Source organism: Aethalodelphis obliquidens, unplaced genomic scaffold, assembly GCF_003676395.1.
Source record: "Aethalodelphis obliquidens isolate GAN/ISIS:26980383/991018 unplaced genomic scaffold, ASM367639v1 scaffold2, whole genome shotgun sequence".
Classification (NCBI taxonomy): Eukaryota; Metazoa; Chordata; class Mammalia; order Artiodactyla; family Delphinidae; genus Aethalodelphis; species Aethalodelphis obliquidens.
The window spans coordinates 71,338,757-71,364,997 of NW_020837946.1; the positions used below are offsets into that span (position 1 = coordinate 71,338,757).

Below are 26,241 nucleotides of genomic sequence, written 5' to 3' on the forward strand. Positions count from 1 at the left end.
GAATTTGTCTTGAATGACTCAATTTTAATATGATTGCATATTTTTAATTTTTCTACTTGGATGAAAAACATCTAATGTGGTAAAGCCTACTGTTTTCGTTTAGAGAAATTAAAACACTGAGCAGTACTGTGTACATACATAAAAACACACAAATAGCTATGAAGCATCACAAAGAAACAAGCCCCTGGTATCTGTAAGTTTACTAAACATCTTCTTCATTCTTAGGGTTTCCTAAATTCAGGATGAAGAGAGCTTACATTTCTTTTGTACTATCATGTACTTTATCTTAAAACAAAAATCAGTTAACCTATATACATACATACATAATTAAGGTCCCTATTTTATTCATTTAAAGGTGACAAATATAATAAAATAGTATAACATAGGAAATAAATAGAGGAATACAAATGAGAGGGAAAAAGGATTTTTAAAAAATCTTTCATTTTAAAGGTGTTTCCATTTGTTTAACTGTTTTAGGTTGTACTCAGGACACATTAGTTTAAAACTACTAATGGAAGCAGCAAATAAATGGTATAAAAATATTTTTACTGATTTTAAGAAACTGCCTGTCAGATGAAACTATTTTAAAGATAGGACTTGCACTGTAAGTCAAACATAGCCACTGGAGTTTTTCTGAACAAGAGTCAATAGAGACTTATAAAGATTGGTGTCAACAACTAACTATTCATACCTAGAATTTTCTGAAGAGGAAATTTAGACATGATTCATAATTTAATTAAAGGCTTCAGATTTTGGTGTTGCTAAATGGGAAGATACACAGTAAGTAGATCAACAAGTGAACAGAATCCTTGTAGAACTTTCTGTGCTAAAATTAATATTTGATTCATATCATAACTAGATATATTGAACAACACTGGTAGGCAAGAGATAATTGAAGTCTTTCACTTAGACAAGCTAATATTTTGTTATATTCTCTAATAAGTTGATATGCTGGGAAATATAAAAATAGATGGATAATAAATCAGTTGGGGAAATATGGAGAATTATTTTTCTGTACATTATTTTAGATAAAAGTGTACCTGAATTGTCCCAGAAAAATAGTTACTTGATCTGTTTTTTAGTATCTCTTTGATGGGCTTTCTTAAGTTTCATAATTCTATAACTGGAAAGGTTTTTTCTTTGTAATGTTTCACTTATGTTGCTATCACATTCTTTACCCTGAACTTATCCTTCATATCCTCACTTGAGTAGAAATGGAGAATAGTTCACTAATGCATACAATTTTTTCTATCTCTGATTGAGGAAACAGAGATTTTAGAGTTGTTTGGCTTGTTCAACATCCATTAAATTACATTCTGTTGGTGCCTTGTTGTACTGAAGAGACTGGGAAGCTGAATATTGCATTTCCTGAATCCCTTGCTGCTAGCATTCTGAATACACATTAGATCCCTCTAATAAAATGCATTCCTGAAAATGTAGAAGGAAGAAGTGAAGTAAAGGCTTCTGCTCCTCTTGGCTGTTGCTGCTAGCCAGCAGGTTCAAGGAGATGTTCAGAGGGGTTGTTCTGGGAGTCATTTTTAAAGGCTTTTTAGAACCTCTTCCTCTAGCCCTTCTTGCAATTTTGTATTCATCTCATTCCCTGTGTCAAATACCTTTGTTATTTGGGAAACAATAGAAGCATTGCCACCAACTCAGGAAAAGATAAGGATGCCTAATATTGCCTTGGAAGTTTTAGAAAGACAAAGAATTTACAGGCATAAAAAATTGGAAAGGAAGAGAAACTGTTTCTGTTTGCAGAGGGAATAATTCTATATCCAAAAAACCCCAAAAGAATTAGTGGAAAACCTAGTGAAAGAATGAGAGAATATAAATATCAGGTTATAAAATCAACATTAAAAAATGAACACTTTTGGGACTTCCCTGGTGGTGCAGTGGTTAAGAATCCGCCTGCCAATGCAGGGGACACGGGTTCGAGCCCTGGTCAAGGAAGATCCCACATGCTGCAGAGCAACTAAGCCCGTGTGCCACAACTACTGAGCCTGTGCTCTAGAGCCCGCAAGCCACAGCTACTGAGCCCATGTGCCAGAACTACTGAAGCCTGCGTGCCTAGAGCCCGTGCTCTACCGCCAGAGAAGCCACCACAATGAGAAGCCCACACACCGCAATGAAGAGTAGTCCCTGCTCGCCACAACTAGAGAAAGCCCATGAGCAGCAAATGAAGACCCAACACAGCCAAAAATAAATAAATTTTAAAAAAAATTAACACCTTCATAGACTCAAAAATAAGCAGTTAGAAGATGTAATGGAAGAGGAGACTAAATTTTTAGTAGCAAGACAAAAATAATGCAAGAAAAAAAATCTAGATATAAACTCAATACAAAATGCCTAAAACCATAAAAAAAAAAAACAAAAACCACACAGAAGGAGCCCAAAGGAGCCATGAACCAATAGAAAGGCATATTATGTTTTTGGATATAAATTTATTAACATCATTAGAAGGTCAGTTTTTCTTAATTTATAAATTGAAATGTAAACCTCAGTACAAATATCCTCCTTTTTGTTTCTTTAGTTCATAAAGTTTATTAAGAAAAACAAAAAAAGCAAGAATAACCATGAAAATATTATAAAAATGATATTTTAAAAAAATGATACAAATGAACTTATTTGCAAAACAGAAATGACTCAGAGACATACAAAACAAACTTATGGTTACCAAAGGGGAAGGGGAGGAGGGATAAATTAGGAGATTGGGATTAAAATATACACACTACTATATGTAAAATAGATAACCAACAAGGACCTACTGTATAGCACAGGGAACTAAGTGTCTTGTAATAACCTAGAGTGGAAAAGAATCTAAAAAACAAATATATATATATATATGTATAACTGAATCACTTCGCTGTAACCTGAAACTAATACAACATTGTAAATCAAGTATATTTCAACCAAAAAAATTTTTTTAAGACAATAGAACATACAGTACAGCTACTATAATTTAAACAATGGTTTCAGCTCGCTAATGCAATAGAAAATCTGTAACTAGACCCAATTTGTTAAAATAGCATTTAAAATCAGTGGGGAAAAGAAGGACTTTTAAACAAGTATTGTTGGGATAAACTAGATATACACATAAAGGAACAGCTGTAAGTGAAATGTTTCTCAACCATACACCAGAATAAATTCCAAATTGAACTGTGAAAAATGGAAATGTACAAAGTGAAACCATATAGTTACTAGAAGAAAACATGGATTAATTTCTTTATTACCTAGGAGTGGATAAATCTTTTCTAACCATGATAATAAACTATTGATAAAACTGACTATTAAAATGTTTTAAATCAATAGTTCATGATAATAAAATAAACTATTGATAAAATTGATTATAGAAAAACAAATTTATTTTTCAAAAATAAGTTTTTTGAAAAATAAAAAGCCCAACTTTCAAACTTATAGAAGAATTTTCTTTTATACTTTTCACCTCAATTCATAACTATTAACATTTTCCACATTTGCTTTCTCTCTCTTTCTATAACAGATACATTATTACTATTATTATTATCATCTGTTTAATAATAGTTGCAGGCATCATGACCCCATACCTTTACTTTAACATGTATCTGATAAAAACAAGGATATTCTGTTACATTACTATAGTATACTTATAAAAATCAGGAAATTCACAATTGATAGACTACTAGTATCTAATAATATGCAGTCCTCTTTCAGAATTTGTCACTTTTATCTCAGCTGTTCCTTATAACAATTATTTTTCTCATGTATTGTCATTAATTGTCATGTCTTGTTAGTCTAATCTGGAATACTTCCTTAGCTTTTGTCTTTTATGAAAGTGACATTTTTGAAGTGTAGTCCAATAGTCTATAGAATTTCTTTAAAATTGGGTTTGCCTTATTGTTTTCTCATTAAATTCAGATTATGCATTTTTTCATAGCTTTATTGAAATACATTTCACATACCATAAAATAGACCCACTTAAGTTGTACAGCTTAGTGGTTTTTGATATATTCACAGAGTTGCACAACCATCACTACTGTCTAATTTTAGAATATTTTCAAACTCCAAAATGACATTAGCAGTCATTCTCAATTCCTGCTCTTCTCCCCACCCCTACCATCCCAGTCCTAGGCAACCACTAATTTAGTCTCTATGAATTTGCCTGTTCTAGACACTGCATATAAAAGTAATCACAAAAATGTGGATTTTTTTTTTTTTTTTTTTTTTTTACTGGTTTCTCTCACTCAACATAATGATTTCAAGATTTATCCTTGTTGAAGCATGTACTGGTATGCCAGCCATTCTTTTTTATTACCAATTAATATCCCAGTGTACAGATATACCCCATTTTGTTAATCAGTTCATCAGTTGATGGACATAGGTTGTTTTTACTTCTTGCCCGTTACGAATAGTTTTTTTTTTTTTAAAGAACATTTATTTATTTATTTGTTTGTTTATTGGCTGTGTTGGGTCTTCGTTGCTGCGTGTGGGCTTTCTCTAGTTGTGGCAAGCCGGGGCTACTCTTCGTTGCGATGCGCGGGCTTCTCATTGTGGTGGCTTCTCATTGCAGAGCACGGGCTGTAGGCACGTGGGCTTCAGTAGTTGTGGCTCGCAGGCTGTAGAGCGCAGTCTCAGTAGTTGTGGCGCACAGGCTTAGTTACTCCAGGGCATGTGGGATCTTCCCGGACCAGGGATCGAACCCATGTCCACTACGTTGGCAGGCGGATTCTTAACCGCTGTGCCACCAGGGAAGTCCCTGAGTATGTGTTTTTAATTCTCTTGAGTATGGAGAGTGGAATTTCTGGATCACGTGGTAGTTCTATGTTTAGCATTTTGATGAACTGCCAAACTGTTTTGAAAGCAGCTACACCATTTTACCTTCCCACCGGCAATGTGTTGATATCAGGGTTCCAATTTCTCTGCATCTTCACTGATACTTGTTATTGTCTATCATTTTCATTTGCTATCCTAGTGAGTGTGACGTGGTATCTTATTGGTTTTTATTTGCATTTCCCTAATAACTTATGATATTGAGCATCTTTTCATGTGTTTATTGGCCATTTGCATTTCTTATTTGGAGAAATGTCTATTTAGATTCTTTGCCCATTTTTTATTTTTATTTTTTGGAATGGTAAGTTTTTTATATATTCTGGATAAAAGTCCCTTGTTAGATATATAATTTGCAATTGTTTTATCCCATTTTGTGAGTTGTCTTTTCACTTTCTTACTTGTGTTCTTTGAAGCACAAAAGATTTTTATTTTAATAAGGTCCAATTAATCCATTTTTTTAGTTGCTTTTGCCTTTTTGGTGTTGTATCTAAGAAATTGTTGCCTAACCCAATATAATGAAGATATACTCCTATGTTTTCTTCTAGGAGTTTTATAGTTTTAACTATTATATTTAGGTCTGTGATCCAGTTTGAGTTTGATCCATTTTGAGACCATGTTTAATTTTTGTTTATAGTGTGAGGTAGAGGTCCAGCTAAGTCTTTTGCATGTGGGTATCCAGTTTCCTTAACACCATTTGTTAAAAATGTTCTTCTTTCCCCATTTAATTCTCTTGGTACTCTTGTAAAAAATCAATTTACCGTAGATATAAGCGTTTAATTTTGGACTCTCAATTCCTTTTCATTGATGTATAAGTCTGTCCTTAGGCCAATACCACACTTTCTTGATTACTCTTGCTTTGTAGTAAGTTTCGAAATTGAGAAGTGTGAGTCTTTCAACCTTGTTCTTTCTTTACAAGATTGTTTTGGTTTTCCTGGGTCCCATATGAATATTAGGATCAGCTTGTTGATTTCTGGGAGGAAAAAAAAGCAGCTAGGATTTGGATGGCGATTGTGCTGAATCACTTCATCACTTTGGGGAATATTGCCATTTTAATAATGGTAAGCATTTCAGTTTGTGAACATAGGCTATCTTTCCATTTGTTTAGATCTTAATTTCTTTCAGCAATGTTTTATAGTTTCAAGTGTACAAGTCTTGCAGTTCTGTTGTTAAATTTTTTTCTAGGTAGCTCATTTTTTTAAAATATTTATTTATTTATTTTTGGCTGTGTTGGGTCTTCGTTTCTGTGCGTGGGCTTTCTCTAGTTGCAGTGCATGGGGACTACTTTTCATCGCGGTGTGCGGGCCTCTCACTGTCGAGTCCTCTCTTGTCGTGGAGCACAGGCTCCAGACGTGCAGGCTCAGTAGTTGTGGCTCACGGGCCCAGTTGCTCCGCGGCATGTGGGATTTTCCCAGACCAGGGCTTGAACCCGTGTCCCCTGCATTGGCAGGCAGATTCTCAACCACTGCGCCACCAGGGAAGCCCAAGGTAGCTCATTTTTTTAAGTACTTATTTTCTTTCTGTTACAAGATACTCTATGCCTGTCTTGTTCATTTCTTTACCCAGACTTAAAATGAGCCATTTCTCCAAGGAGCCCTGATTCTGTATAATGGGTAATGGTATTTAGAAAACATTATCAGAATGCTCAGTGTGTTCTAAAATACTCATTGTAGAGAGGAAACTAAGGCTCTCTGAGCTTAAATATCTTGTTTGTTGGCCTTCTGCAGATACTATTGTCAAGTAAAATGAGCCAGAATTGTTTGGAGAACACTGCATTCATGTTTGCAGCCAGAATAAATAAGACTGGTCTGGAATATATTATTGTTGTGAGATAGCAAGAATACTTTCCAAGATGTTTAGAAGTACTGACAAAGATGCCAGTTTCAAAGACCTTTTATTGGCTGAATTTTGATAATTTAAATTTGAAAAAGAAGACCATGATTATAATAACTAGAACTAGTTGAATCTGTAAAAAGCCGTAAGTCCATGATAATGCTCAAAAAGAACAGATTGTGTTCCGTAAAATCATACCTATATATGTCTGGGGATCTATGGTCCTCAGTTACAAAATACACAAAAATATATACCTCATGGCTACTGGCTAAATAACTCATCAAGGATCAAGGAGTAGACTGTGGAGAAATGGATCTGTAACTGTGGTCCTTAGACCATGTTCAGTATAAGAACCTTCCCAATACAAGTGTGGTTGTACATATGTTGAAGGAGCCTTCAAGGAAGTCTGCGGCTTAGTTCTGGACAAATGCTCAGGGAAGCTTGGGATTTGACCTATAACTCACCTACCTCTCAGTAAATTCCCCCATGCTAGGTGTACATTGTATACATATATCAGGTTAGCTGGCAAACACTTTCTAGAATCTCAAGCAGTGGGAGAAGTCAGGAAGCTATAACACTCCCCTCCTATCAGGAGTATAAAGTAGGTGCTGCATATCCCTGCAAAAAACCTTCATTCTGTTTGGTTAGTATCACTGGCAACTGTGTATTTCCACGAGGATTCTAGGGACCCAGGATGCTGTACAGGAGGAAGTGTTGTCTAATTTCTATTTTTCCTATTTTAATGAAAGTCATATAGTTCTTTTTGTGTTTATCCTTCCCAATTGACACATTTATAGGAAAGAAAAAGTAGACAATTTTGACAGCTGTTGAAGATTCTTTATGTACAATGTGAGTCTTTGGAACTAGCAATTAGAAGGTTACAATTTGTGTATTAAACTGGTAGAATAATATAAATTAACTAAATGATAATCCTTAAGTGTATCCACAGTTGTTATACCCTTTGATCTTCAGCATTTTTGAAGTGTGTACCATAAATCCCATTGTTTGACTACGAGCGCTCATATTTTTGAGCAAAATTACTATTACTATTTTCCTGTCAACCGGAAAACTATTCTATCATATACAAAAGTTTAGAATGTTTATTTATGGAAAATTAAATAGTAATTTCACTATAACATGATAATGATATATTTTTTAAAAAAGGCAAAAGACAAAGGGTTTGTGGGATGAGTGTGATGTGAAGAATTTTCAGGTCACTCTGAGGTCTGACAGAATGATTATATAATTGTATATTTCCCAAGTGAACTATTCTAAGAGGAGTTGAACAATATTGCATGCAATTGGGATTTGTTGTTTTATAAAAGAATTTATTGATATAATTACAAACTATATCCATGAGAAGTGGCTGTTAGTGAAGAAAATACATGGTGAAAGGCAATTAGCATAAGCATATCCAGTCTTTGATCTTAGTGATATAAATATATTCTTTACTAAGAATATGTGAATCCTTTGTTTCTATTAGTTTGACCAATATCCTGAGTATCTCTGAGCAGAAAACATTCATGTTCACCTGTTGAGCAGGCCTCTGATGACTTCAGGAAGACTAGACAATTTTTTCTTTTGTCTTATTGGTGAAATCACCCCATAAGTTCTAACTATCCTATCTGATTTGTTCTCTTCTTTTTAAAATTGGAACTTTTACCTCTGAACTTATTTAAAAGATATTATACTACTCATTTTAAAAAGGATTTAATGTAGCATCTTCTAGAAGGGGTTAGTTTTTGATGTCTTATGTAGCTACTAAGTATTTTCTATCTTAGTGCATATCTCTCCTTCATGTATTTTTTTTTATTTGGAATGGTCCTTTGGGAGAATTAAAGTATTTTCCAGGAACTCTGATGACTCAGTTGAATTATAAAACATCAACTTGTAAGTGAGCAGCTCTGGTCATTCCAACATGGACAGGTTATGAGTAAAGATAGTAGGAAGGACTAGGTTTAGAGGACTGATATATTGGATATAACAGGAAATCAAGGGATGAGGTGTGTTGCAGTGCAGTTTAGATCCATGAGGGCTATTCTAAGAAAACCATGCCTAGACACATTACAAAATGAAACCCTAAGATAAAGAGAAAATCTTGAAAGCAGACAGAGGAAAGTGATGCTTTACATACAAAAGAACAGTGATTCAAATGCCAACAGATTTTTCATCAGAAATCAGTGGCCATAAACGAAAACAAAAACAACGGAAGAAATCATAGTGGCCAGGAGACTTTAAAACTGAAACTTCAGTCAACCCAAAATTCTGTGTCCAGTGAAAATACCCTTCAGAAATGATGGCAAATTTAACACAATTTTATAAATGGAAAACTAAGAGAAATTTGTCTCCAGCAGACCTGTACTACAAGAAATGGTAGTGGAAGTTCTTCAAAGGAAAAAAGAATATTAACAGAAAAGTTGGATCTTCAGGAGCAAATGAAGAGCATCAGAAATGGTAAATATCTGGATAAAAATAAAAGACTATTTTTATCCTCTTAAGTTCTTTAAAAAAGACCTGTGAATGTTTAAAAGAAAATTATAACATTGTTCTTTGGGGTTTTCAATGTATGCAGATGTAATCCATAAGTGTATAATAAAACAAATCAATAAGCTGCTAGGAAATATATAAAACTATTTCAGAGTGTGGTTGGGGGGAGGTGGTTAAAGGGACTGTATGCTTGTGAGGTGTCTATATTTTGCATGAAAATGTACAGTATTCTGGTTGAATTCTGATATATTTTCTTAAATAAAATACTAAAAAAATACAGAGATATGTCTTAAAAGTTGATAGAAATATTAAAAGGTAAGATTAAAAATTATTTGTTATATTTTTAAAAGATAAGAAAGAAGAAATAGCAGCAATAACAGCAGAGAGATAGAAAGAATAATAAAATATTGAATGAGATCTGATGATAACAGTAATTATATTAAATATTAAAGGTCTAAATACTGCAATTAAAAAGCAGATGTTGTCAGAGTGGATAAAAAAGGAAGACCAAACTATATACAGCGTACAAGAATTATCTTTTAGGTATAAAAACACACAGGTATGATGAAAGTAAATGAATGGACAAAACTATACCAGGCAAACAATAAGCATTAAAAGCAAGGAATAACTATATTAATATCAGATAAAATAGCTTTCAAGATAGAGGGTATTATCAGAGATAAAGAGGGATATTTCATAATGTTAAAAGGACATTTCAGGGGAAATGGATCAAGATAGCAGAGGAGTAGGATGTGGGGCTCACCTTTTTCCCACAAGATACATCAAAAATACATCTACATGTGGAATGACTCTCACAGCACAGCTACTGAATGCTGGCAGAAGACCTCAGACCTCCAAAAGGGCAAGAAAATCTCCATGTAACCAGGTAGGACAAAAGAAAAAAGAAAGAAAAGAGCAAAAAAGGAATTGGGATGGAATCTGTGCCCCTGGAAGGGAGCTGTGAAAGAGGAAAAGTTTCCACACACGGGGAAGTCTCCTCACTGGCTGGGAGATCAGCCAGGACAGAGGGGGAGATTTGGAGCCTTGAAGGAGAGCACAGCAACAGGTTTGTGGAGGGCAAAGCTGAGAGAGACCTGCACAGATTAGCGGTGCCAACTGGCATTTCCCAGGCTGAGATGCTTGTCCTTTGGGGCTGGTGGAGGCTGGGTATTGAGGTTCGGGCTTCGGAGGTCAGACACTGGGAAGAGGACTGGGATTGGCTGTGTGAAGACAGCCTGAGGGGGCTAGGGTGTGGTGCACCACATCGGAGGGAATCTGGGAAGAAGATCTCCTTCCCAGAAGGAGAAGGGTGTGCTTGCCATAAGAGTTTCTTTCTCCTTGTGCTCTCAAGTGGCAGGGCACCGTCTACATGAGTGGGGGCAGGCGTGAGCCGTCGCTGCCATCTCAGACTCCAGAGGCAGTGCGGACTGCAGCCTCTGTGGAGGTTCCTGTGAACAGGTGCAGGTCACTGCCTCCACCTTCCCAGAAGCTTGTGCAGCCCACCAACACCAAGTGTCCCGCAACCCTGCACCAACCACTGCCCCTGCCTCCCCTGGGGTGCATGTGATCCATGCTGCTTCTAAGGGTGCTCTGACCTAGCACCAACCACTGCCCCCACCTTCCTGGGAGTATGTGCAGCCAGCTGCCTTCGCCAAGGGACCCACGACCAGGAGCCAACCGCTGCCCCCGCCTTCCTGGGAACGTGTGTGTGGGCCGTGCATCCGCACACCCCTTATCAAGGGGATAATGGCCAGCACAGGCTGAGGAAAGAGATGGCAAGCATCCAAACCAAAAACAGCACTCACACCAAAAAAATATTAAACCCACATAAGCTATGCAGACATGCTCCCGCATGTAAATAGCCCTCCAACACTACAGTAGATAATCTGTTTGTCCTAAACTCACAGAGTAAGAGAAATATAAGCAAAATGAAGAAGCAGAGGAACCACTCTCAGTTAAAAGACCAAGAAAATTCCCCTGAAGGAATAAACAATGAAACAGACCTCTTCAGTCTAACAGACACTGAGTTCAAAAAGGAGGTAATGAAAATACTGAAGGAATTAAGAAAGGCTATCAACAGAAATGCAGTTTACTGTAAAAAGGGACTAGAAACTATAAGGAGGAGCCAAGAACAATTAGAAAATTCATTTGCCAAGACGAAAGCTGAGCTCAAGGCAATGAATAGCAGAACGAATAATGCAGAAGAAAGAATAAGTGACATGGAAGATAGAATAATGGAAATTACCCAATTTCCAGACAGAAAATTTCCATTTGACGGAAAGCCAAATTAAAAAAAAAAATGAAAGCAATATAAGAGACATATGGAATAATATAAAGCAGGCCAATCTATGCATAACAGGGATTTCAGAAAGAGAAAAGGGGATTGAAAATGTATATGAAGAAATTATGGCTGAAAACTTCCTACACCTAAAGAAGGAAACAAATATCCAGATACAGGAAGCACAGAGAGTCCCAAACAAGATGAACCCTAACAGACCTACACCAAGACATAGTATAATAAAAATGGCAAAGTTAAAGATAAAGAGAGAATTCTAAAGGCAGCAAGAAAAAAAGAGTTAATTACAAGAGAACCCCCATAAGGCTATCAGCTGTTTTCTCTACAGAAACACTACAGGCCAGAAGGGAGGGGCAAAATATATTCAAAGTCTTGAAAGAGAAAAATCTGCAACCTAGAATACTCTACCCAGCAAGATTATCATTTGGAATACGAAGAGAAATAAAGAATTTCTCAGACAAGCCAAAACTAAAAGAATACAGCAATACTAAACCTATCCTAAAAGTAATATTGAAAGGTCATCTCTAAATAGAAAAGAAGCAAAAAGATATAGGAAGGAGGAAATCACAATTGGAAAGTAAATCACTTAAATTAACCAGGCTACAGATCAAAAAGACAAAAACTGTGAAAGCAATGATAAATAAAAGGAACAGCAAAAGGATAAACATGAAGATGTAAACAGGGACATCAAACGCATAAAATGTGGGGAAGGAGAGTAAGAAAATGCATATTCTTTTTCTTTTTTAGAATGTGTCTAAACATACATGACTATCAGTCTAAAGCAAGCAGATATAGGGAGGGCTTAGCACACTTGAAAAACAGGGCAATCACAAATCAAAAATATACAGTAAATTCACAAAAAACAAAAAGAAGAGAACGCAAGCATAAAATAAAAGGAAATCATCAAACCATAAAAAGAAAAACAACAAGAAAAAGAAGAGAACAAAGACTACACTTGATCTTAGCCAAAAGGCCGAGAAGCAATTGAGAACAAAGACTAAACAAAGAATCAACTGGAAAACAAGATCTGAAATGGCAGTAAATACATATGTATCAATAATTACCTTAAATATCAATGGACTGAATGCTCCAATCAGAAGACATAGAGTGGCAGACTGGATAAAAAAACAAAAGCCTACAATATGCTGCCTACAAGAGACCCACCTTAGAGCAAAGGACACACATAGTTTGAAACTAAAGGTATGGAAAAAGATATTTCAGGCAAACAGAAATGACAAGAAAGCAGGAGTTGCAATACTCATATAAGACAAAATAGACTTTAAAGTAAAGACTATAAAGAAAGACACTATATAATGATAAAAGGATTAATACAAGAAGAGGATATAACACTTATCAACTTATATGCTACATATAAGCATTTAGAATGCTACACCGAAAAAAACTGCTGAACACATATTCTTTTCATGTGCACGTGGTACATTCCCACATATAGATCATATGATTAAAAAAAAACAGATCAACAAATTTGAAAGGAATGAAATTATATAGAATATATTCTCTTAACCCAACACAATTAAAATAGAAGTCAATAACAATAAGATAGGAAAATACAAAGTATTTTGAAATTTAACAACGTACTTTGAAATTTAACAACATACTTTTTTCCTTTTCTTTTGGCAGCGCAGCTATGTGGGATATAAAGTTCCCTGACCAGAGATTGAACCTGTGCCCCCTGCAGTGGAAGTGCAGAGTCCTAACCACTGGACTACCAGGGAATGCCCAACAACGTACTTCTAAATAAATTATAGAGCAAAAAAGAAATTAGAAGGGAAATTAGAAAATATTTTGAAGTGAAAGACAGTGAAAACACAACATATAAGAATTTGGGGGAGGGGCTTCCCTGGTGGCACAGTGGTTGAGAGTCTGCCTGCTGATGCAGAGGACACGGGTTCATGCCCCGGTCCGGGAAGATCCCACATGCCGCGGAGCAGCTGGGCGCATGAGCCATGGCTGCTGAGCCTGTGCGTCCGGAGCCTGTGCTCCGCAGCGGGAGAGGCCACAACAGTGAGAGGCCCGCGTAGTGCAAAAAAAAAACGAAACTGCTCCCAAAAAAGTACATTAATTTTTTAAAAATTTAAGCAGAGTCATCAGTGATACACACTGTAACATAGACAGATTCTGCAACTTAAGTTCAGGCAAGTTACTGAGACAAAAACTTTCTGGAAAATAAAGCAGAATCCAGAGTTGCTATATGCTCTCTAAAATGTAGTTTCCAAAAATACTAGACATGCAAAAAAAAAAAAAAAGAAACAGTGACACATACCAGAAAATAAGATAGTCAGTAGTAACTAACTCTGGGTCCAAATGTTAGACTTAGCAGACAAACATCTCAAAGCAACTATTAAAAATATGTTTTTAATATTTAAAAAACTTAAGTTTAAAGAACTAATGGAAAACATAGTAGTAACAACTCAACAAAAAAGGAATCTAAATAGAGAAATACAATCTATAGAAAAAGAACCAAATAGAAATTCTAGAGCTTAAAAATACTGGAAAGTACTGGAATGAAAAATTCACTAGATGGGCTCAGTAGTGAAAAGAAAGACTCCATGAACTTGAAAATTATTAGAAATACCCCAATGCAAGGAATAGGGAGACAAATTGAAGAAAAGTGATAAAAAAGAATCTCAGAGAACTTTAGGATAGTATGAAGTATCCCAACATACCTTTAATGGACATGCTAAAATGAGAGGAAGGGTCGGGAGTGGCAGAAAAAATAATTAATGAAAACCCCCCAATTTTGATAAGAACATTAAACTAGAGATTGAAGAAGCTCAACAAACTCCAAATATGAAAAAGACAAGGGATACACCTGGATACTTTACAGTGAAACTGTTGAAAGGCAAAGACAAATAGAAACTCTTGAAAGAAGCAATAGGAAAAAAACTCATCATGAATAAGGGAGCAACAATGTGATTAATAGCTAAGTTCTCTAATCAGAAACAAGAAGAGCATCAAGAAGACAATGTAATGACATATTCAGGGTCCTGGAGTTGAGTCTGGTAGGGGAACTGACAACTAAGAATTCTATATGCAGTAAAATTATCCTTCAGTAATGAAAGTGAAAAACATTCCTTCTAAGAAAACAAAAACTAAGATTTTATTGCTTAGCAGATCTGTACTACAAGCATTACTTAATGAAATTCTTCATCATTACTTAATGATACTTAGCAATAACTCATAGCCACATGAAGGAATGAAGAGCACTAGCAATGGTACATGTGTGGGTAAATACAAAAGACCATATAATGTTTTTCCTTGTCTTCTTATTTCTTCAAAAACCAAAAGTGTTTAAAGCAATAATTATAGTACTTTATTGTTGGACATGTATATGAAAGTAATATAATTAATATTAAGATTACTAACGAGGGTGGTTGATATGGACCATATAGGAGCACATTTGTTATAATAGAATTAAGTCAATTATTTATCTGAAATAGATTGTCATAAGTTAAAGATTCATTTTTTAACCCCTAAAACAATGACTAAAAAGAAACTTTACAAAATCAAATAATTTAATCGAAAGAGGAATTACAATGTTACATTGAAAACATACTTATTTTATGTAAAAGACCCTAAAGGAGTAACAGAGGACCAAAAAAGACATTTAGAAAGCAAATATCAAAATGGAAAATAAAATCCAACCATATCAGTAATTACAATACTTGTGAATGGACTTCGATTGAAAGACAAAAATTTACATTTCTTTTCTTTATTCCTGTAAACAGTATTATGACTGTCTTCCATTTGCCTTTCCAGATCCACTCTTCTCCTTAGTATACTTTGCTTTTTACCATAGGAAGCTTATTTGTTTGGATCATATGGGTGTACCCTCTGGCACCTGGTCAGTTTTTACCAATGAGGAGACCCTCAGGAATACTGAAGGGAAGAGTATGTAACAAGCATTTATTTTCCCTGGCTCCCTGTGGGGGCACAGCAGGCTATCTAGGTCTGTACACTGAAAGTGGCCTTTTCTACACTACTCCCTCCTTCTGATTACAGTCACTAACCCCTCTACTTAAACCTACAGGTATAAGGAAAGGGAAAGTTCTTCTGCTGTTAGCCTTGGGTTATGGCACTGTCCCCTGTGGTTCCTCTTCACTCTTACTTTTATAAATAGTACCTTTGTACCTTAACCTCCCTTGGATTGTCCCAAGTTGAATATGCCATCTGTGTCCCAAATGAACCCTGGCTGATATATCTATGAATTTTTAGGTAGGATATTTTTTTTTACTCCATATCAGCCATCTTCTTTTAAATCTTTTTCAATGTTATATATATTTTTCTTCATTCTGAAAAATCTTCAAAACTCTCACATCTTTATTCTGTTTTAGTGTGCCTATAATGCATATATTAATTATTTTATTTGTTATTTTGCATTATGTAATTCCTTCTATTGATGAATTGTTTTTCAGTCCATCTTGTCTTTTTAATTTCTATCTTTGCCTCTCCTGTTGCATATTCTTTGAAGTAACCAAGCAGATGAAAACTGTATGTTTACATTCTGTTCAGAGGAAACCATTTATAGAATGTATGCTATTTTACATTTGCCACAGTGTCTTTTCAAAGCAGTCTCCTCTTTCTCCCTCCCTCCCTCCCCCCCGCCCCCCGCCCCCCGCTTTCTTCTCATGTAACCCCATCTGACATTTTTTTAATACACAGCATTGAAGAGGCACCCCTGTATATGTAAATATATATATGTGTGTGTGTGTATATATATATATATATATATATATAAAAATACGTATATTTATTTATTTATTTATTTTTTGCGGTACGCGGGCCTCTCACTGTTGTGGCCTCTCCTGTTGCGGAGCACAGGCTCCGGAGGCGCAGGCTCAGCGGCCATGGCTCATGGGCCCAGCCGCTCCGCAGCATGTGGGATCTTCCCGGACCGGGGCACGAACCCGTGTCCCCTGCATCGGCAGGCGGCCTCTCAACCACTGCGCCACCAGGGAAGCCCACCCCTGTATATTTTTACTTTAAAACAACTGCTGGGAAATAGCCCTCTAAGCATTAACTTTGAAGGCAAATTTCTACCTCATTTTGAAATACCCATTGACATTTGTCTTGTATGGATTAGTTGACCTGTCATGTGTTTTTTGTCTTGGGTTTTCTGTCTAAGTTAGTGTGAGATCTCAGTTTACAATGCTTAGAATGTATGTGCTATTTTCAAGTCTATCTTTCCATCCTTTTCCACTCCAAGTATGCAAAATTTTGTAGGTTTCCACCATGTGCCGCTGCTTCTTTATATTTCATGCTGGCAGTTTTAGTCTCTAAAGATATTACAGACAAAAGAAGCTAAGGTAGAACCTTTGGAATCAAGCTTCTGATTCTGGCTGCCTCAGTATATCATTCTGTATAATTGGGAAATGCCTATCTTTTTACTCATCAGTACATTGCAACATGTAGTGGTAGTTGAGTTCTTTTTCTGTCTGTGTTAGTCTGTGCTATTCTTATTCATGGAATGTACTACTGATTCCATTTCCATTTTGTAACAGTGAAAATTCCACTAAAGTTTTATTGTTTAAAGTTTCTGTACTCTTTTAAGTCAACTCCCGTGTCCAGTTACTCTTGCTATTTTGTACTCCATTAACTCCCAAAGAATTCTAGATGAGGAAGAATTCATTAGAGATTATCTAGTAGAATTTTCTATTTGTTGAAGATATAGTAAAGAGGTTAAATTAGGATTCTAGGAACAACCAAATGTAATAAAATACAGGCAGGTCTTCTGTTTGCCAGTCCACTGCCCTTTGCATTATTTCATGCTACATCTTTTATTATTTGAGCTTATTTGTAGTGAATTCCATTAGAAAGAACCCTACTATAGTGATCAACATATCTAGCTTTTAGTTATAGATATGTCATTAATTAGCTGAAAGATTTTGGAAGTCACTGAACTTTATTTGTAATTACAAAATAGATCATATAAGCCAGCTGATCCAGGTTTCCTTTAAGATCTATTTCAGTTTTAAATTCAATTCTAAATGGTTTTCATTTATAAGATGCCAAGCAAAGACTACCTTAAGTTTTGGTGAGAGGGACCAGGTGACACAAAACTTGTAAGCTACGATTCTTTCCAACTCTTTTATATATTTTTTTAAAGTAAGTATACAATATCTATCTCAACTGTGCACAGTTGAGATTATGTACACATTTGAACAAATTCAAAAATAGTCTAATAGGAGAAATCTTACAGAAATGACATTTTTGAAAAACCACTAATGTCAAATGCTTATCAGGTATTTGTTAGTTAAAATTTTTAAACAGTTTTTTATAAAGAGGTAGTGTAGGAGGTTAGTTGAAAATGCCATCTTGAATACTCAACATCATTAATTATGGTGAAATGTAAACAAAAAGCACTTTACACTCTTTACACCCATTAAGGATGGTTACAATATCAAAGACAGAGAGCAGCAAATGATGGTGAGGATGTGGAGAAATTGTAACCCTCATATGTTGCTGGTGGGAATACACACGTTACAGCTACTCTGGACAATAGTTTGGCAGTTCCTCAAAAAGTTAAAAGTATATGACTTAGCAATTTCACTCCAGGTGTATACCCAAGGGAACTGAAAACATAGGTTCACCAAAACCTGTATATGAATGTTTATAGCAGTATTATTCATAATAGCCAAAAGGTAGAAACAATCCAAATGTGCATTAGTGGACAAATGGAAAAAGAAAATGTGGTATATCCATACAGTGAAATATTATTCAACAATAAAATGGAATGAAGTACTGATACATGCTACAATATAGGTGAACCTTAAAAACATTATGCTATGTGAAAGAAGCCAATCACAAAAGACCACATGTTGTATGTTTCCATACATATGTAATGTCCAGAATAAGCAAATCCATAGAGAGAGCAAGTCGATTGGTGGTTGCTAGGAACTGGGTGAAGAGGAGAATTGGTAGTGGCTGCTAATGGGTATAGGATGTCTTTTAGGGTGATGAAAATCTGGAATTAGACAGTAGTGATGATTGCACAAACTTGTGAATATACTAAAAAACATGGATTTGCATACTTTAAAAGGGTGAAATTTATATTAAGTGATTTATATTTCAATAATAAACATCTAGGAACTTCCCTGGCAGTCCAGTGGTTAAGACTCTGAGCTTCCAATGCAGGGGGCATGGGTTCAATCCCTGGTTGGGGAACTAAGATCCCACATGCTGCGCAGAGTGGCCAAGTAATAATAATAATAACAATAATAATAATAATAAACATCTAAAACATGATAAGGTAGGTCATCACGAAATTGTTCAAAACCAGTGATAAAGAGAAAATCTTGAGAGCAGTTTGAAGAAAAGAGACACATGACTACAGAGCAACAAATACCAGAATTTAAGCGGATATAGCATCAGAAACAATGTAAAGAGGAAGACCATAGACCAGCATCTTTAAAATAAAGAAAATACTTTTAACCGAGAATCCTATACCCAGCAAAAATCTTTGAAACATGAAAGTGAAGTCTTTTATAGATATACAAAAGCTGAAAGACAACTGATTTTTGATAAAGGTACAGAATCAACTTAGTGGAAAAAGGATAGTCTTTTCAGTAGATAGAGCTGGCAAAATTGGATATCCATATGGCAGAAATGGATTTTCATCCATACTTTGCATGATATGTACAAAGTAACTCAAAATGGATCACAGGCCTAAATGTAAATAAGACCTCAACTATAAAGCTTCTAGAACAAAACATAAGGAAAGGAGAAAATCTTCATGATTTTCTACTAAGATTTCCAAAAGCTGGATCAATAAAAGTAAAAACTGATAAATCAGTTTTTATCAAGATAAAAATAAACTCTGCTCTTAAAAATATACCCTTAGGGCTTCCTTGGTGGCGCAGTGGTTGAGAGTCCACCTGCTGATGCAGGGGACACGGGCTCGTATCCCGGTCCGGGAGGATCCCACATGCTGCAGAGCGGTTGGGCCCGTGAGCCATGGCCGCTGGGCCTGCGCGTCCGGAGCCTGTGCTCCACAATGGGAGAGGCCACAACGGTGAAAGGCCAGCGTACCACAAAAAAAAAAAAAAAAAAAAAAAATACCCTTAAGGGAATGAAAAGATGTACTCATTTCACTAGCCACTCCTTCTTAATTTCTTTTCCTGGTTTTTCCTCATATCTCCACCTTCTAAGTATTGCAGTATCACAGAACTTAGTCTGTGTGAAGTCACTCTTTGATCTCACCATTTCATATTTTAAATACTATAAGCAAGTAACTCCCAGATTTGTATTTCCAGCCAGGACCTTACCCCAGACTCCAAACTTATATAGCCTTCTTTGTGCTTAACATCTCCACCTGGATATTTAATTAGTGTCTTCAACGTAACAAGTAACAAACAAACCTACTTATGTTTAAAAATATATATTTATTTTATTTATTATTTATTTTTGGCTGTGTCAGATCTTAGTTGCGGTGTGCTGGATCTTTGTTGAGGCATGCAAGATATCTTCGTTGCAGCGCTCAGGTTTCTCTCTAGTTGCGGCGTTCAGACTCCTCTCTAGTTGTGGTGTGCGGGTTTTCTTTCTCTAGTTGTGGCATGTGGGCTCCAGGGTGCATGGGCTCTTTAGTTGTGGCGTGGGGGCTCCAGAGTGCGTGGGCCTTGTAGTTTGGGGCATGCAGGCTCTCTCGTTGAGGCTCACGAGCTCAGTAGTTGTGGCATGTGGACTTAGTTGCCCCACAGCATGTGGGATCTTAGTTCCCTGACCAGGGATCAAACCTGCGTCCCCTGCATTGGAAGGTGGATTCTATACCACTGGACCACCAGGGAAGTCCCAAACCAACTGATTTACACCAAACCACAACACCCTCACCCAAAGCAGCTCTTTTGCAGTCTTCCTATGTACATAAACACTAACTTTTGCCTTCTAGTTCCTGAGGACAAAAACCGTGGAGTCATCATTCACTAGAACTCTTTCTCTTATAGCACATATCAAATCCATCAACAGATCCTTTACCTCTACCTTCAACATATATAAAGAATCTGACCACTTTCTACTACTTCAATCACTACCATCAGTTCTAACCTTAGTATGATCATCCTTTGCTTAGAATTTGCAGCGATCTCCTACATGGTCTAACTGCCATTCTTTTTTCACTACAGTCTGTTCTAATACTAAAGCCAGAGAGAACTTTTTCAAAGGTAAGTCAGGCCATGTCCTTTCGTTGCTCAAAGCCACACAGTGGTTTCCTCCTCAGGATAAAAATTCAACATCTTTGTATAATGGCTTCAAAAACCCTGCAGAATATGGCGCCATCTGTGGCACTCTCTTGACCTTATCTCTTGGTGCTCTTCTTGACCACATCAGACTATTTACTGTTTGTTGAACAAACTAAGCATGCTCCTGTCACAGGACATTTGTAAATCTTGTTCCCTCTGCTTGGGAAGCTCTTCCCCCATAAGACTACATGCCTTATTCCCTCACTTTTAAAAAGTCTGTGCTCAGATGTCTTATCAGGAGGCCCTTTCTCACCTTTCCTAGAACTTCTTGTACATCTTGCTTTCCCTACTTTTTTCCATAAGACATGTCAAAATTATATATAGCAGGCATGTGCAAACTATGGCCATTGGATAAATCTTAGCTACCACCTGTTTTTGCATATGAAGTTTTCTTGGAACACAACTATGCTCACTTTTTTATCTGTTGCCTATGGCTGGTTTTTCACTACAATGACAAAGTTGAGTAATCGCAATAGAGACATGAGACCTCTAAAGCCTAAAACATTTACTGTTTGGCCATTTACGGAAGAAGGTTGCGGACCCTGATATGCACTATGTGTTTGCTTGTGTTTATTGCCTGTCTCTCCCCACGAGAAAGTAAGTCCTATGAAGGCAGTTACTTTTTTCACTGCTGCATCCTTAGCACCTAGAATAGTATCTGGCACATAATAGGTATTCAATAAGTATTTCAGGAACAATTAAATGACAATTAAAGAGAATACATGATATGGTCTAGTAATTAAAGGATATATTAAAGGATTTTAGGCTTTAAAGACAAAAATTCTTCTAGATTATAAGCTTTGTTATTATGTATCATTATCATCTAAAAATAAATACACTTTTTTTTTTCAATTAAGCATGTTTGCAATTAAGAAAAGAGACTCCTGTGTAGGGGGAATTCCCTGGTGGCCTAGTGATTAGGATTCCGGGCTTTCACTGCAGTGGCCTGGGTTCAGTCCCTGGTCGGGGAACTGAGATCCCGCAAGCCACGCATGTGGCCAAAAAAAAAGACTCCTGTGTAAAGATGGTAGAAAGAAGCTACAGAATTTCCCTCCTCTGATACCTAATGATATGATCTTCAACAATTTTTTTTAAAAAAAAGATAAGAACAGCAGAACCAGAAGAAAAAAAGAAAACAAAACATTTGTCAGCAGTAACCAGAAATAAGAAACAGGATAGAATCTCAATGTCATATATTTCAAAAGGTGATAGCTGAGGAAAGAAAAAGATTTGCCAAAGCATGGAATGGCACCCAGCCCCATTCTCCCCCAAATCTTATCTTAATGTCAAGATTAATGATGATCTTGAGATTCATCACTGATACAACTGAAATAGTAGGGGGAGTAACTGTGTAGAGTCCCCTTACATTTTTCTTTTTCTTACTATGTGAAAGTAGAAAAAGCTGCTGGGAAGAGATGTCTGAAAGGTGAAAAGTGAGGATTAGGGATGATTTCCTGGCAGAAGCAGAGGCTTCAGGACTCCTGAATTGAGGGAATGGTCTATATCCCAATGGCTATCTCCCTATAGGAATAAGTTTGTTCCCTCCCCAAGTAGTTAGGGTGAAATGCCAGGAAAATCTCAAAGAACTGATCCCAATTCCTCCAACAAAAGCCACACATAAAAGCTGCCGCACACAAAAACAGAAATATGGATCAACAGAACAGGATAGAAAGCCCGGGGATAAACCCACGCACATATGGTCACCTCATTTTTGATAAAGGAGGCAAGAATATACAATGGAGAAAAGACAGCCTGTTCAATAAGTGGTGCTGGGAAAACTGGACAGCTACATGTACAAGAATGAAATTAGAACACTCCCTAACACCATACACAAAAATAAAGTCAAAATGGATTAGAGACCTAAATGTAAGGCCAGACACTATAAAACTCTTAGAGGAAAACATAGGCAGAACACTCTATGACATAAATCACAGCAAGATCCTTTTTGACCCACCTCCTAGAGAAATGGAAATTAAAACAAAAATAAACAAAAGGGACCTAATGAAACAGAGGCTTTTGCACAGCAAAAGAAACCATAAACAAGATGAAAAGACAACCCTCAGAATGGAAGAAAATATTTTCAAATGAAGCAACTGACAAAGGATTAACCTCCAAAATTTACAAGCAGCTCATGCAGCTCAAAATCAAAAAATCAAACAACCCAGTCCAAAAATGGGCAGAAGACCTAAATAGACATTTCTCCAAAGAAGATATACAGATTGCCAACAAACACATGAAAGGATGCTCAACATCACTAATCACTGGAGAAATGCAAATCAAAACTACAATGAGGTATCACCTTACACCAGTCAGAATGGTCATCATCAAAAAATCTACAAACAACAAATGCTGGAGAGGGTGTGGAGAAGAGGGAACCCTCTTGCACTGTTGTTGAGAATGTAAATTGATACAGCCACTATGGAGAACACTATGGAGGTTCCTTAAAAAACTAAAAATAGAAGTACCATATGACCCAACAATCCCACGACTGGGCATATACCCTGAGAAAACCGTAATTCAAAAAGCATCATGTACCACAATGTTCATTGCAGCTCTGTTTACAATAGCCAGGACATGGAAGCAACCTAAGTGTCCATCGACAGATGAATGGATAAAGAAGATGTGGCACATATATACAGTGCAATATTACTCAGCCATAAAAAGTAACGAAATTGAGCTATTTGTGGTGAGGTGGATGGACCTAGAGTCCGCCATACAGAGTGAAGTAAGTCAGAAAGAATAAAACAAATACTGTATGTTAACACATATATATGGAATCTAAAAAAAAAAAGGTTCTGAAGAACCTAGGGGCAGGACAGGAATAAAGACACAGACATAGAGGATGGACTTGAGGATACGGGGAGGGAGAAGGGTAAGCTGGGATGAAGTGAGAGAGTGGCATGGACATATATACACTACCAAATGTAAAATAGATAGCTAGTGGGAAGCGACCACATAGCAGGGAGATCAGCTGGTGCTTTGTGACCACCTAGAGGGCTGGGATAGGGAGGGTGGGAGGGAGACGCAAGAGGGAGGAGATATGGGGATATATGTGTATGTATAGCTGATTCACTTTGTTATAAAGCAGAAACTAACACACCATTGTAAAGCAATTATACTCCAATAAAGATGTTAAAAAAAAAAGCTGCCACAAAAGCTCCTCTCTTCTTATTCTTTGGCCATACAAAAAAATTCACAGTACATAAGTTTCTTTTTTGACATTTTTAAAGATTCAACTTATATTATCTTTTTTTTTTTTTTTTTTGATGTCTGATCTTATTTATTTGTTACTCTTAGAACATCTCACTTTTGACTGGACTCAGAAGTAGACGCTCTCAGAGAGGACAGCCTCCGTTTCTTCGCAGTCTCTTCCTGGTGTTTTTCTTTGGCCTCCTTCATTCTCTCGGCCAAAAGTTTATCATATTCTGCAGCCTCTTATTTTTCTTAGTTCGCTGTTTCTTCAGAGCAATACGCCAACGTTTGTGTTGCAGAACACGTGGAGTAACAAGACGCTGCACCTTGGGTGTTTTGGTCCTAGGTTTCTTACCTTCTTTGTTTAGGGGCTTTTTCACAACATACTGGCGGACATCATCTTCTTTAGGGAGTCTGAAAAGTTTGCGGATTCTGCTAGCTCTTTTGGGCCTCAGGCGATGAGGCACAGTAGTATCAGCGAGTCCAGGAATATCCTTCTCCCCTTTTTTTACGATGACCAAATTGAGAACGCTCAATTTGGCATCCACAATGCAACCCTGCACAGATCTGTGCTTTCTTTCTCCAGTCCTCCTTGGTCTGTAACAGGAATGCCCCTTACTCAGTAGTAGGCAGACTCGGCCATGTCCAGAAATGGGCAGAAGACCTAAATAGACATTTCTCCAAAGAAGATATACAGATTGCCAGCAAACACATGAAAGGATGCTCAACATCACTAATCACTGGAGAAATGCAAATCAAAACTACATGGGTCAAGACACCCTGCTTCATGGGGAAACCCTGTTTGTCGTTCCCACCACTGATTCGGACCACATAACCCTTCCATTCTTCACCCAGAGCGTCAGCAGCAACTTCTGTAGCCATACGCTTCTCATAAAAGCTACGAAGTTTTCATTTATCTTCCACTTCAATGAGTTTCTGGCAGCCAGTGGCTGGAAAAGAGATGTTCAGCCTCATTCTGAAGCAGCCGACCACCTCCGAGGCACCAAGAAAAAGAGCTCAACTTATATTATTTCCAGGTGATTTCTATCATTTGATTTGCCTCTCAGAGGATAACTTTTTTTTCTCTCTCTCCAATTGCCTCTCTTCAGTCAAGAATGGGAAAGAGAGAGAAAGGTTATAGATATATGGGGGGAGAGAGAGAAGTAATAAAAAGTAATTTTAATGCACTTGGGCTAGGATCTGTGTAGCAAGCGGGATCTTATTTCCCCAACCAGGGATGAACCCATGCCCCCTGCAGTGGAAGCATGGATCCTAACCCCTGGACCACCAGGGAATTCCCTGGGCTGGGGTATTTTAAAGCCATTGACTCTGTTTTAAACAAAATATGATGACTTTTTTTGGGTAAACTATTCTGGTAAAACAGTAAAAGCTTCCCAGAATAAGCATAAAATAACACTTTCCAGTATTTTTGTCTCTAAAGGTGGAAAAGACACTAAAGCTAAGGAAGTATTAATTCAGTGTTGCACTTCTCAGAGCAAAAGTAGATATAAAACCATACAGTTGCCAAGTTTATTAAACCTGCAGCAAAATAATAAATATTATGTCTGGCAAGAACTCAGGATCAACTATTGGCAGAATTCCTTTAATGTGATAATTTTGGACATTATAATATCAATGATGTAATAAGAAAGCATAGTTACTCTACCTACTCTTTTCTTAATATAAATTTATTTATTTATTTTTGGCTGTGTTGGGTCTTCGTTTCTGTGCGTGGGCTTTCTCTAGTTGCGACGAGCAGGGGCCACTCTTCATGGCGGTGCGCGGGCCTCTCACTGTCGCGGCCTTCTCTTGTTGCGGAGCACAGGCTCCAGACGCGCAGGTTCAGTAGCTGTAGCGCACGGGCCTAGTTGCTCCGTGGCATGTGGGATCTTCCCAGACCAGGACTCGAACCCGTGTCCCCTGCATTGGCATGCAGATTCTCAACAACTGCACCACCAGGGAAGCCCTCTACCTACTCTTAACATGTGCATGCTAACAGATACTTTACAGTTGGGTGAAACCTATGTAAAGAGCATACATGGATGTTTTACTGTTTATGAGGGAAAAGTGCTTGACAGCTTCTTGTTTGTTTTTCTTTTTAATCACTGAAAATCCATGCTTAAAGGGGAAGAAATTTTTAAATTTTGGCTTGTGGTTATTTTCTGAGCCAAAAAATTTTCTGGAAAAGGTTTGTTGGATTCAGTATTGACAGAGTACAAGCAGAGAACAGGAACAACATCTCTACACTAGTTAAAGAGTTGACATGTGAATATTATTTCTCATAGTGCATTATTGCCAGAGCACAATTGTCTGTAAACAATATGGACTTTGATCTTGATTCAGTTTTTAAAGGAAATCATGAGAATTGTGCCTATG

At 36.9% G+C, this 26,241-nt stretch overlaps 1 protein-coding gene and 1 pseudogene across 17 annotated transcripts in view; one reads left to right on the top strand and one right to left on the bottom strand.

Annotated features, from left to right (window-relative positions):
- BAZ2B (bromodomain adjacent to zinc finger domain 2B) overlaps positions 1-26,241 on the top strand; it is a 378,273-nt gene that overhangs the window by 49,459 nt on the left and 302,573 nt on the right. For 16 of the 17 annotated variants that reach the window (XM_027130377.1, XM_027130323.1, XM_027130316.1 and 13 more), the window contains exon 3: positions 8,991-9,090. The exons of the other annotated variant lie outside the window; for it this stretch is intronic. The gene's annotated coding sequence lies outside the window, so the exon portion shown is untranslated. The remainder of the gene's footprint in view (positions 1-8,990; positions 9,091-26,241) is intronic. 17 annotated transcript variants of the gene reach the window in all.
- Positions 23,962-24,855, bottom strand: LOC113632881 (40S ribosomal protein S6-like; annotated as a pseudogene).